At 38.2% G+C, this 13,500-nt stretch overlaps 1 pseudogene; it reads right to left on the bottom strand.

Annotated features, from left to right (window-relative positions):
• Positions 1-11,099: 11,099 nt before the first annotated feature.
• Positions 11,100-12,799, bottom strand: LOC100766098 (annotated as a pseudogene).
• Between the last annotated feature and the right edge of the window lie 701 nt (positions 12,800-13,500).

Raw genomic sequence — 13,500 nt, forward strand, 5'->3', positions numbered from 1 at the left:
GAAAGATAGATATTTAGACCACAAGAATTTAGAGAGAGAGAAGAGAAAGTAGGACAAGGAACCATATATATTGAATCACTTTCAAAAAAGATATCTGGTTGTGCCTTTTGAATAAAAAAATACAGTAAAGGAAAACTACATTCATTATGGAAGCAAGGTAAGTTTTCCTGCAAACAATTGAAGAGGGAGGTAAGAACATGAAAATTTGTAATTGATAGGTGTCAAGATCATTGACGTCTACACAAAGTTTTGCCGAATCTTTCTGAAATAAGCACTCTGACATCAGTGAGAGTGGAAGAGAGGAGATGTCACCAGCTGATCAAAGGCAGGATACTTCCTGAAAGGCCTTCATATCAGGTCCAGTTTGGAGTCTCATTTTATATTCTAAAACTGCAAGGGGCTGTGAAGAAGCAAGATATGACAGAAGCACACATGTATGTGACAGTCAGCAGGTCATTAACGTTAACGCACCATTATTTTAGCTATTTCTCCAAGTCTTTCTGCTCTAAGGAGCCAATGAAGTCATGCTTGGCAAAGAGGTGATACTTGTGGTGCTTAGACCAGCCTAGTCTGCAAAATCTAGTTCCAGGACTGCCTCTAAAGCCACAGAGAAAACCAAAACAAACAAAAAATCAACCATTATATTTGCATCTAATAATTAGCTATATACTGGCTGCCAATATCTGATGCTCTTTTCCACATACTTCACACAGGTACAGAAACAAAGTGACTAGAATTAGGACTTGTCCCCTCACAGTTAGAACTGAACATAGTAATACACTTAAGAGTGATTTTCCCAGTCATCAGATCAATATATTTGAAGTTTCAATCCTGAAATATAAATGATTATACCATGGTAGACGGTAGTTTCCACCTGAAAATTGTCATAGCTTCACAGTAGTAAGCCTCAGTAAAGGATACTACCCGTTATTTAGGTGAAAAATAGGCTAGGGCAAAAGCATGCTGGAATCAGAATATGGACTGCACTCCTTCTTGTGACCAGGCTTAATTCTATTTGTATTGAGTTTGCTTCCTGTTGTTGTGACAAACAGCATGAGCAAAAGTAACTAAAAGGAAAGGGCTTATTTATATTACACATCCTGGTCACAGTCCATCACTGAAGGAAGTCAGCCCAAGAAAACAAGCAAAAGGGGAGGCAGAAACCAGGGAGGAAAACAACTTATTGCCTTGCTCTATCTAGCTTGCTTAGTCTGCTTGCTTATACAACTCAGGGCTCCCTGAACTCTGGACTGGCTCCTCCTCTGCCAATCATTAATCAAGATGTCCAGCAGAAATATGCATAGGAAGCAATTCTTCATTTGAGACTCCCTCTGCCCAGATATGTCTATGATATGAAGATACAGCTGCTGATGATTTGTGCTTCTCTGTGTTCAGCAAACAGGTGATTTCCAACAAATGAGAAAATACATGGTTGATAAGGGGCAACTTGAATGTCCTAGCTTATTCTGTTTTTACCTGTTATCTAAGCCCCATGTTTTTCTGTCAACTCTCTATAAACAAGAGGACCTAATCACCAAAGCCTTCATTTCAGCTAAATTAGTTAGAGTTTTGGGGATGAGAGGAGAAAGAGTGAGCATTGATTTTCCTTGCTTCCTGCCCTCAGTCCATAGTCAGGTCATTCTCTGTTTCTCTCCTAAATATGCCTTCTATCTGAGATCTATCACAAGGAAGCAAATCTCACCAGTTTCTGGAGCTGTCCACTCATCCCTTTGTCTTTTTACAACTAGAGGTGATGACCGTTTCCCATTTGCCTTTTACATATCTCAGAAGCATCATCATTTGTTTTTGATTTCTGTTACACACAGTTTTGGATTATCTTTGCTAAATTATCAATCTTGGATTTCTTCTTTTGAATCTCTCCTCTAGCCTATGACTAATAGACCATTCTATTAAATGGCACAAGGATGTGGTGGTTCTTGTCACTACTTTCAGCAGCTAGAGTCCGGGACAGAAGGATCATGAGCTCAAAGAGAACCTGTCTCTAAAACAAAGCAAGAGTTACTCTGAGAAAATTGTGTGTTTTGGGTGGCCACCATTATTGGAAGAAAATGGAAAAGTATGGAAGAAAAATAAAGCAAAATAAACAGTGGACAAATGTAAAAGTAAGCCCAATATTAAATAAAGAAGGGTCTAGTGAACTAAAAAAGACCCTTGGAAGGATAACCATTTTTATTTTAAGCTTTCCTTCACTTTGTATTTGAAAGGGATCTTACACAGGCTGGTGCTGAGTACATTATATTGCCAAAGTTTGCCTCAATCTCATTATCCCTGTATCTAAGCCTTGTTTGTACTGAGGTTAGATGGGAACTAGCATACCTGGCAAACTGTTGTGTTTTTAAAGTTGGTTTTCAACATATACCGTACCGCTGAACACAAAACATTAACTCCCAGATTTGTTAAAAATTCATTTTAGAAGAATCAGTGTGGTTATAAGATGATGGATGAGTAGAAAGTGTGGGTTACTATATTTTATCCTATCTTGTAATTAGTGCACTGTATTTGACTCTCCAAATGAGAGTGACTGAGGCAATAACTGCATGGGCACCAAATGTGTTCAGTCTTAAACTATGGAAGATCAGCATGTTAGGAGAGCTTTTCCCTTAGAAGAATCTCTAATGATATCATATCTGATTTGCATCAAAATTTTAAATGATGCCACAGAGTAAACAAATTCCCAGCAAGGCAAGACATTTTATATTAGGATAATTATGTCTTTTATAGACGGCATTCCTTAATCATTTCCCTTATCAAAGTCCCTGGCACTTGGATATTTCATAAATAACAGAAAAATTGTGAACAGAAAAGCTGGGATTATCAGTGACAACACAAAATGTGTGATCATGATTAGCAAAGGAATCTACTATTAGCAAAAGACCAATTGTAACGATAACTATTCCCGATAGCCTCCTGAGTTCTGCCGCCACGTTAGGGCCCCCAAATAACACACAGAGATAAATATTAGTGACAATGCTGCTGGCCAATGTCTAGGATTTCTTTCTTTACTAGCCCAGTCTTAATTATCAACCATAACTACTAATCTTTATATTTTTATAAGGATTTATCTTACTGAGGACACCAGCCTTATGTGTCCTTTCTTCCTGGGGAATCACATGGCGACTAATCTCTCAACTTTCATCAGAGAAGTTTCTGTATTCAATAGATGGTGATTAACAGAGACCAACAATTGCCCAAGGTGAAGGGAGTCAGAAACTTTGTAATGATCAACTCTAAATGGTACAACTGTATCACATCCATTCCTCCAAAGGGTTGGGGATCTTTATGGGAGATAGGGTAGAAGGTATTGAAAGGGTCAAAGGCAGTAGATGATTACTAGGGAACAGTGCCTTATAGATACAACAGGGCAGCTTCATATATGAATTCATAAGAACTCACAGTGGATATGACAGCAGCACAAAACCTGGGTAAACTTAAGGTAGACTAATAGCTGTTGAGAAAGGGAGACTAAGTTGTCTCTTAAGAGTATAGTCCCCAATAAGGCAAAAATGATCCAATGGAATACCCCACATTCAAGGAATTATGAGCAGCACAAATGAGAGAGAGAGAGAGAGAGAGAGAGAGAGAGAGAGAGAGAGAGAGAGAGAGAACAAAAAGATGAGATTGCAGAGAACCTAAATGGATGGGAGGGAAGTTGAAGAAGAAGGAATGTATGATGCATGTATCGTATGAAATTCTCAAAGAGATAAAAAAATTAGGAAAGGATTACTCAATTTTGGTCTCCAAGTAATGAGCTGTTTTCAATCTAACTAGTCACATAATGTTAGTCCTTACTAATTGCTGCTGATTAATTTAAGATCAGAAATGTAATGCAATTAATTAATAATCAGCTATTATGGCACCTCTGTGGTGCTCATTCTGATAAAGATTGAATAGCTCTTAAAATTAGCAAAATAGCTGCTATACTCTTTTCTGTTTCTGGGTCACCAATATGCTTTCCCCCAGTGAGAATTACTTCAAGTTTTGTGGAGCTGATGTATAAGTACAAGACACTTGCCCTTACACCGATCCTCAACAGACTGAGGTTGACAAGGTGGAGATGTGGAAAATGAAAACATGAATGATATAGAGTCAATGAAATAGACAAACTGGAATCAAGCTATCTGTAGAATTGAATTTACAAATGCTTAAAATTTTAAGATTTTTAAATGTATGTTGAACCTGCTGCTAACTAAAAGTAACAAAAAATCTGATGTAACCCTTCGTTTTCTTAAGACAGTAAGCCTTAGCTTCAAGCATTTTATCATATGTAAATAAAATATCTGAATGAAAAGTTAGTATTTGACTAAGAAAGAAATATGCATCACTCCCCTCTTTCAATTCATCATGATTAATTCTGGACATGGGTTAAACAGGAGACAAGTTTATAACTCCTTAGAGGATACATCTGCGCTTTAACTATTAATCATGTTAAATCAAAAACCATAGCATAAATTTGACTTGGAGATTTAATAATAAACTATCTTAATTTACTCAGAAGTTTTACTGGAGGATAAAATGAAGATAATCATCTTTAGAAAAACTTTTCCCCAAACATTGCTATAAAGAAATTCAAAAAAGTAAGGAATTGAAAATCTATCACCTAAACATCTACTTATTATGGGGAACACTCTAAGACCACATGCCAGTAGATTCTAGTTGGCAAATCAGCATTTATGATTTAACATTTAAGGACTAACAAAAGACCTTCTAAATGCTCTTATTTATAATGGGCAGATGTGAGGGTGCTCATAGCAACAGGAAATAAAATCCATCCCCTTATTTTCTAAGTCTTGACTTATTAATGAGTCAAAACCTCAAATTTCTTTAAATTAACTCTTTTGCATTTACTCAGTTTTTATTCTCTCACTCTGTCTCTGTCTCTCTCTGTATCACTGTGTCTCTGTCTCTGTCTCTGTCTCTGTCTCTGTCTCTCTCTCTCTCTCTCTCTCTCTCTCTCTCTCTCTGTGTGTGTGTGTGTGTGTGTGTGTGTGTGTGTGTGTGTGTGTGTGTGCAGGCACACCTGTGTATGTATAACAAGAATACACCTTATAGGAATGGGTTCTCTATGTGTTCATGTTCGTTCCAGGGATGTAACTGAGGCTTGGAAACAATTGTTCTTATCTGCTCAACCATTTCTCTGGGCAAAAGAAATAACATTGTTAAAAACACAGAATAAATGCTTTAGTGACCTAAAATGCAAAGCTAAAGAGGTCAGGTATATGAATCTGATACAAAACTATCATTTTGTACAAATGTCACATAGACTAATCATTACTTAAAATTGTCCTCATGATACTTGTCCCTGGATGGTTGTTTTGACTGTAAAGGTCAATAGTATTTAGATCAAGAAAGATACTGGTGCTTTATTCATTATGTGCAGATTGATCTAGGTGACATTTTAGAAATACTTTATGAATAGGCATTTAGTAATTTCTTACAGTTCAATAATTGCCTGTTTCCTTGTTGTTGATGGAATTTACATATGAAAATTAAACATTGATTAGGAAGTTTTCTTTATTAAAAGGTTGTCACATCATTTTTCTTTTTTTTATTTTTTCATTACGTCTTCATTTATTTGACATACAGACTACAATTTACCCTCCCTCCTCTTCTCCTGCTTCCTCCACACACCTCCCTTCTACCCATCTACTCCTCTTCCATCTCATTTAGAAAGGGGTAGGCATTCTAAGGAAGTCAGAAATCATAGCAAATCATTTTGTGACAGGATGAAGCTCCTTCCCTTCATCAAGATTGCACCAGGCAGATGAGCTTGTGGACTCAAAAGTCAGCTCAAGCACCTGGGACAGGTTCTGATCCTGCCGCTAGGAGCCCCACAAATAGACCAAGCTGCAAAATTGTCATGTAAAAGACCCTGGTCCGTCCTAGCTATTGGTCTATGAGCTCCCACAAACTCAGGTCAACTGTCTGTGATTCCCCTTTCATAACCTTGATCCCTCTGGCTCCTACAATTCTTCTTCTTTCTCTTCAACAGTGTGGTGCTTGGTTATGCATTTCTGTATCTGCTTCTCTCAGTTACTGGATGAATGCTCTCTGATGACAATTAAGATAGTCACCAGTTTGATTACAGGAGAAGGCCAGTTCAGGCAACCCCTCTACTATTGCTAGGAGTCTTAGTTGGGTCATCCTTGTGGGTTCCTTGGAGTTTCCCTGGCACCAGGTTTCTCTCTAACCCCCAAATTTTCCCCATATCAAGATATCACTTTCATTAGTCTCTCTATCTATCCCACCCCCAACCCACCCAACTGGATCCCTCATTTCCCATACCTCCACCCTGCTCACAATCCCCACTCATCCCTCCCAATTTACCCAGGAAATCTCTTCTAATTATTGCTTCCCAGAGAAATATTCCAGGGAAATAAATCTCTGTTTGGGCCCTCCTTGTTACCTACCTTTTCTGGGATGTGGACTGTAGCCTGATTATCTTTTACAGGTAATACCCAATTATGAGTGAGTAGATACCATGTTTGTCTTTCAGGGTCTGGGTTACCTCACACAGGATTTTTTTCTACTTCCATCCATTTGCCTGAAAATTTCACGATTTCATTGGGTTTTACTGCTGAGTAATACTCTATTATGTAATTGTACCAGATTTTCTTTATCCATTGTTCAGTTGAGGGCCATCTAGGTCATATTCAGATTTTGGCTATTATGAATAAGATTACTGTGAATATATTTTAGCAAGTGTCCTTGTGATATGATTGAGAGTCCTTTGGGTATACCCCCAAGATTGGTATAGTTGGGTCTTGAGGTATGTCAATTCCCAACTTTCTGAGAAACTGCTATATTGATTTCCAAAATGGCTGTACAAGTGTTCACTTCCACCATTAGTAGAGGAGTATTTCCCTTACTCCACATCCTCTGCAACATTGGCTACCTTTAGTGTTTTTTATTATAGCCATTACTCAAACACAATTGGCACTCAGTACTCTCTCTTCCATTTTGATCTATTACCTTCTCTACCCTGACTTAAAGCCCTTCTTTTTCAGTCTCCTGGTTTCCTTTCTAGTTGGATGAACTCACATATGGTTACACTTAGGCAGTCAAAATCTTCATATGAAAAGGGACATGGTACTTATCTGTTAAGACTGGGCTACCCTCCATTTCCCTGGAAACAAAGACATGCAAGGTTGTAGAACTATTTACAAATATGTCTTGGAGTAACATAGCTGGGTCCTATGGTTATTCTATTTTGTTTTACAAGTGTCTTAGAGTTTCTATTGCTGTGAAGAGACATCATGATCATGGCAACTCTTATAAAGGAAAATATTTAATTGAGGCTGGCTTACAGTTTTAGAGGTTTAGTCCATTTTCATCATAGTGATAAGCATGGACACATACAGGCAGACATGGTGTGAGTTCTACATCTAGATCAGTAGGCAGTAGGGAGAGAAACTGAGACACACTAGGCCTGGCTTTAGCTTCTGAGAACTCAAAGCCAACCCGCAATGACACACTTCTTCCAACAAAGCCATACCTACTCCAGCAAGGCCACATTTAATTGTGCTACTCCTTAGGGATCCAGATTCAAACACATGAGTCTGTTGGAGCCTTTCTAATTGAAACCACCACAGCACTGTTTAATATCTTCTGAGGCTAGCAGTCATCAAGTGCCAACTCCCATGAACTCTAGGGAGCTTTCATCTTCCTTTCATACTACTACTACTACTACTTTCTTTTTAATGCAATGAGGGTTGTTTACACAAATGCCTATTACCTCACAGCATTCAACATTGATTCTTGTATTAGTCACCTTTGGAAGACTTCTATAAAGAAATTTTACTGATAAACATGGGGTTCAGCACCAAGATATGATCATTATCATTTTTTATCAATTTTGATATTTTCTTCATTATTACTTATTTATAATATGTTTTAATTGAAATGTAATAGCATCATTTCCCATGTCCTTTGTGCCCTCCAAACCCTCCTGCCATCATCCCTCTAACCCTTCCCATGTCGCCATACTCTCAAGTTGATAGCTTCTTTTTATTGTATTTGTGCATATATGTATGTATCTATGTATATGCATAAGTATGTACAATGTAACCTGATGACTCCATTTTATTGTTTGTGTATCTATGGTTTCAAGGTTATCCACTATGCACTGGACACCAACCAGTGGGCTCATCCATAGGAGAGGGTAATTCTCTTTTCTCACCAATCATTAGTTGCCTGTAGTTCTTTGTTTAGGAGTGGGCTCTGCAAATATCCCCACCCATATTAATATGTCTGTAGATATTGCCTTTGTTCTGGTCTTATTTATGCAGCCATTTATTTATTTATTTTTAGTCCTGAGTATAGCTCCTTAGCCATCTTTTTTTTCAGATTTTTTTTATTTGAATTAGAAACAAGGTTGTTTTACATGCCAATCCCAGTTCCCTTCTCCCTCCTGTCCTTCCCTACCATCCCCCCCCCGAACTAAAACCCTACCTATCACATATCCTTTCTTCTATTCTTCCCCTGACTCAACCTTTCTACTCCCTCATGACCTCTGCATCCTTCCTCTTCTTCCCTTCTCATTCTCGTAGCTTCCTTCACCCTCTTCCTGTGTTCTCAATTTGCTCAGGGTATCTTGACCTTTTCCCCTTCTCCAGGAGACCATGTATGTCTCTCTTAGGGTCTTCCTTGTTTACTATTATGCAACCATTTCTAAGAGACATGGCTTCACACCAGATTTCCTTGTTTATGGCCATATTTTTTTCTGCATTATCTTCAAAGATACTCCTTTAGCCATAGTGCAGGAGCTATGATATTGTGATACAAATTTATGCAATATGGCTGGGCTCCCCCTGATCTGTTAATCTCCACATTTGTATCCAGTTGTGATTTTTTCTGTGGTCATCTCCATTTTCTGTTAAGAGAGGCTCCTTTGACATAGGATCTGTGGTTGTAAGGAGTTAGAATATCCTTAGAAATTTTGCTGGTTTAGAAAGTAGCAATAATTTTTTTTTCCAAATGTCCATGACCTCACTAGCACTGGAAATCTGGCTATGATTTCAGTACCAAGCATGAGTTCTCGCTCATTAAATGGGCCTTACATTCAAATAACAGCTGGATGCCACCAACATATGAATGCCATTTATTCTACCTTTATGCCTATCTTGCCATGCTGGTAACTGTTAGCCAGTTAGGACTCGGTAATTGTGTTGCATAGTGTTCTCTGGAACCATGACATTTTAAAAAGTTATATTTTATTGTAACTTATTTTTAGTCCTGGAGAACAAGACAAATACTTTATACACTCTAGCAAGCATTCTACTATTCAGCTATGTTCTCAGACATGAAGGTATAATAAACCTTTTTACATTTTCTGTTTGCTTTTTTTAAACTCTTTTTGTTGGAAAGCAACTAGTCAGGGTCTCACTACATATTTCAAGCTAAACTCAAAATCTCTCTGGAAGTCATTCTGCTCTTGAACTTGACATCCCCCTTCCTCTCTTGCCTCAGGAGTGCTGTGCCTATAGGTGCCCCCCCTCCTGCTTGCTGTCATAGGTAAGTCATTTGCTGTAGATTTCATGACAAAATAGGCATCAGCCTATCATGGTTGTATGATTGATACTTATCATGTCTGCTCTCTGTTTCACTCTACTGTGAGATTTTCTTCTCTTCATTTCCAATATCCAACTGCTTTAGATTTCCTTTCTTCTGCCACATCATATGAAATATAGGCTTATCATTTTCTGTCACCTTTGAAATTAGCCTAAAACATATTATTACATATTAGCGACAAATATTACATGTAGACATATGTGTGCATGACACTACTTGTTACTCATTTATATTTAATCTCTAGCTAAATACACTTATAATTTCCACTCTAAATACTTTTCAAATACTCCTTCCTTTTTCTGCCTTTTAAATTTTTTTTCTAGGATAACCTCCCTCCCTTTCTCTCTCTGTGGAAAAAATACACTGACCAAATACCAACAGAAACAATAAAAATTTCTCACTATTTGCTTTAGTGCTAATTGGAAAGCAAGGAAATATCTCCATTTTTATTTGAAGCAACCAGATTTGCTTTTACTTCAGAAAGATGTTATCACTTGCTTTGTAATTCTAAGTTGGAAAATATTTTCTTTTAAGACATTGAAAATTTTATGCAACTAGTTTTTGCTTTTATCTTTTATTCTAAGAACAAATGACAATCTTATTGTTCTCCTTTAAAAGTAATATGGCATTGTTCTCTGGATATATTTCTCTTTGTCTTTTGGTTTTAGGAGTTGTACTTTTATGTTCAGTGTCTAATTTCTTTAGTTATTTTAGGAAAAACTTTCGAAAAACTTTTTGAATTGGTGTCTTTCATTAGTTAAGAAATTCTGACACTGATTTTTCAAATGTCATTTTCAGTTACTAATACCATACACATTTTTATGTGGTTTCTTACTTTCATTGCTCTGTCCTGTTATGATTCTTTTTTTTTTCTTTTTTTAAATTTGAATTAGAAACAAGATTGTTTTACATGTCAATCCCAGTTCCCTTTCCCTCCCCTACTTCCCTACCACCACCACCCCAACTAAAACCCTACCTATCACATACCCTTTCTGCTCCCCAGGGAGGGTGAGGCCTTCCAGAGGGGTTCTTCAGAGTCAGTCATATCATTTGGGATAGGGCCCAGGCCCACCCCCATGTGTCTTGGCTCGGAGAGTATCCCTCTATGTGGAATGGGCTCCCAAAGTCCACACCTGTGCTAGGGATAAGTACAGGAGGCCCCGTGGATTTCGGAGGGCTCTCCTCACTGACACCCACATTCCTGGGGTCTTGGATCAGTCCCATGCTGGTTTCCCAGCTATCAGTCTGGGGACCAAGAGCTCCCCATTGTTCAGGTCAGCTGTTTCTATGGGTTTCACCAGCCCGGTCAGGACCCCTTTGCTCATCACTTGCCCTTCTCTGCAATTGGATTCCTTTCAAATAATATTCCTTGGTGATGGAGTATTTAAACATATGAACCTATAGGGGCCTCTCTTTTTGTTGCTGTTGTCATCCAACACATTTTAATAATCAGATAGCTAAATATGACACTGGATCAAAAGTGACCCCAGATTTTTAAAGGGTTAATGCCATTAGTCCCACAATTTAATTAAGCCAACCCAACCACATGTGAAAACCTTGGACATTTCAGGTGGATGCCTCATGGTACATATGCACACTTTATCATGGGCTTTAAACTGACTTAGAGTTTTGTGGTCTTCCAGTCCCAAATGTTTAATTTTCCATTTCCATCTCTGGAAATCACATAGCTCATGTCTGGTAAGAAGTCCACCTGACAAGCATAGCCTGCTACCATAAGTCCCTTAAATTTTTCTTCTTATTTAAACTGAATCTGTTTTGTGCTCCAAAAATTAAGATTTGATCATCAATTGACTGGCATGCTAGCCATTTCCCATTTGGAAACAAAGTTACTGCAGGCATGGTTCTGCAATGGACTTAAAATCCACAGTGATATCCCATTCCCAAACTCTCAGGCCCTTATCATCAGTCCTACTTACTAGTCTTTGATTCTCTCCAACAAAAACAATGGTGTTGACAGCTCCCAAATGTTAATCATATTCATGAACAATCTCTCCACTTCGAATGTCCCACTGCATAATCTTTTTGTCAGACATTCCAGCCACAAACAGATTTTACTAGTCTTTATTGGGATTGAACTTGACACAATAGGGTCCTTTTTGGTTTGTAGATATTGATATGCACTGTCCTGGCTCTGTGCCCCAGAGCTTCAGGTATTTATCATATACCACACTGAGGAACCATGTTCCTGCAGTGTTGAAGCAGATATTCCTCACAGCTTTACTGTGCCCAGTAAATATTCTCAGATAGAGCTGGTCTCTATAAAGTACCCATAGATTAATTTTACAGTCCATGGAATAAGACAGCAACATATATCCCGATGCAGGAAACAACCTGACTGCACTGACACCATTTGTGTGTCCAGACCACACATGAATTTGTTTATTGCAAAGATAACATTTTTCAGGTGGAACAGACAACTGTAGATTAACACCAAAATCCTGAGGTATGTGAAGGCAGACTCTGCCTTGATAGTAGTACATTTCTTTAACGTGTAAGATCATCTTCTTCTCCCCAGGTGTCTCCTCTTGCTGTTTGCCTTTTTTTTTCTGCCACTTCGCTGTGATTTCATCCAATTCCTTTTATTTTTCCTCTGAAGGTTTGGATCCCAGGAAATATTAGATCAATATTAGATGCGTTATTTTCTTTGAACTTTTTCCTGCTTTCTGTTTTCTTCTAACCAGTTTAAAATACAGGTAAACCTTGATTCTTTTCAGCTTCTGCCACAGAACCAATACATTTAACAGACACTTGATGATTATCTAATGAAGGGGCCAGTGTATAGTCATATGTGGCAAATTTTCTTCTTTGTTGTCCAGGCATGAAGTCAGTGAAATGTTCTTGTTCTGGTTAGCCAGAAAGCGTATTTCTAGGAGCAGCCATTTGCTGTGTTCCACGGGGATTGTCTAGTCTAAACTCAGGGGCAAACATAGTCTCATAGGTAGAGGTAGGATTATATTGTTCTTTGACAGCAGGGTCAAGGTGAACTCCTGTCTCCAAATCTTCTTTAACTGCCACCTGTGGAGCTGAGTCTACCGCCACTGTCAGAGAGGGCTTGGCTGAAGGTGATTTGGTCAAGTGCATGAGAGTTGGTGGCTGGCAGTGGACACTGACTGCCCTCACTGTCAGAGTCTGATTCGGACCCTGAAGCCAAACCTTATGAAGCAGCTAGAACTGCAATTGCAGTGGACATGACTGCAACATATTCTCTCTGCCAGATCCATGCAGGCCACACTAATTGAAACCACAGTAGGGTTATTTGGGGAACATTATAAAACATTTAAGTGGTACAGCCTTAATTGAAGAAGAATATCATTACAGCAGTCTTTAAGGTTTTATAGTCTCTCTCTCTCTCTCTCTCTCTCTCTCTCTCTCTCTCTCTCTCTCTCTCTCTTTCTCATACTTCTGTATGTAATAAAATTTGATCAGCCAGAATCCTGTTACCATGTCACATCTTTTTCAACATTACACTCCATCTGGAAACATCTTCTAAAATAAACTCTTTCCTACGTTATTGTAGCCACAGAATAGTACATACAATGGGTAAAACAATTTTCATTCATATGTGAGAACCAGAGTTCAGATTATCCAGAAATGCAAAGTCGGATTGAGTAGTATATACTGATACCCCCCAAATCTTCTAGGCTAACATGGAATCCTGATGCTCCATATCTAGCATCTAGAACTGTAAGTGGAATCTTGTGGGCTCCAAAGTTTGTAGTTAGTTTTGTTTTCCAGCCTAGGGCTGTAAGGTGATTCTAGATCCTATCAAGTTTATAATCATTATTAATCATCACAACCCACTTTCAACTTCTACTATATCAAGGAGCTCCTCTGATCATGGTCACAAAAGACTTCTTTGCTGTGAGAATGAGAATAAATCATTCATGGTTT

This window comes from Cricetulus griseus, chromosome 2 (genome assembly GCF_003668045.3).
Source record: "Cricetulus griseus strain 17A/GY chromosome 2, alternate assembly CriGri-PICRH-1.0, whole genome shotgun sequence".
Taxonomy (NCBI): Eukaryota; Metazoa; Chordata; class Mammalia; order Rodentia; family Cricetidae; genus Cricetulus; species Cricetulus griseus.